The sequence below is a fragment of the Enhydra lutris genome, unplaced genomic scaffold (genome assembly GCF_002288905.1).
Source record: "Enhydra lutris kenyoni isolate GAN:26980312 unplaced genomic scaffold, ASM228890v2 scaffoldscaffold23, whole genome shotgun sequence".
NCBI lineage: Eukaryota > Metazoa > Chordata > Mammalia > Carnivora > Mustelidae > Enhydra > Enhydra lutris.
The window spans coordinates 10,658,219-10,658,915 of record NW_019154107.1 but is presented as its reverse complement, the minus strand read 5'-3'; positions in this window follow the sequence as shown (position 1 = coordinate 10,658,915).

The window sequence follows — 697 nt, the reverse complement described above, 5'->3', positions numbered from 1 at the left end:
GGGAAACAACGGCTGAGTTCTTCCGCACGCGACCCAGACAGCCCGCCGGCACACGGGTCACAAGAGCCTCGGCACTCCCGTGTGCTGTGTGAGCCGCACAAACCAGACACAAAGGGGCCGGAGAAGATTCACAGACTGTCTCCATCAGAGCAGCGAGGAACAGGTACGTTCTCAACAAAACAGGAAAGAAACTGAGAAAATAACACAGTTGTCTTTAAAGTATAAATCAATCAATGTGGAACTTGACTTCCGCACCCAGCAGTATACCCCTTAGGAATAAAGATGAAAAAAGACATTTCAGACAAATCAGACGGCTTATGGCCAGCAGACACACGCCATGGAAAACACAAGAACATGGAACACAATGGAAAAGGGCCCTTTGGAAGCTCAGAAATGCAAAAAGGAATAAGAAGATTTCTCAAAAGGCAGGCATGTGGGCACACATATGAATTTTAACGACATAAAACAATAATGTCTTGTGTGACTTAAAACATGTATAAAACTGGAAGACATGACAAGAGTTAACGTGTCATGGGGCGCCTGGGTGGCTCAGTGGGTTAAGCCGCTGCCTTCGGCTCGGGTCGTGATCTCAGGGTCCTGGGATCGAGTGCCACATCGGGCTCTCTGCTCAGCAGGGAGCCTGCTTCCCTTCCTCTCTCTCTGCCTGCCTCTCTGCCTACTTGTGATCTCTGTCTGT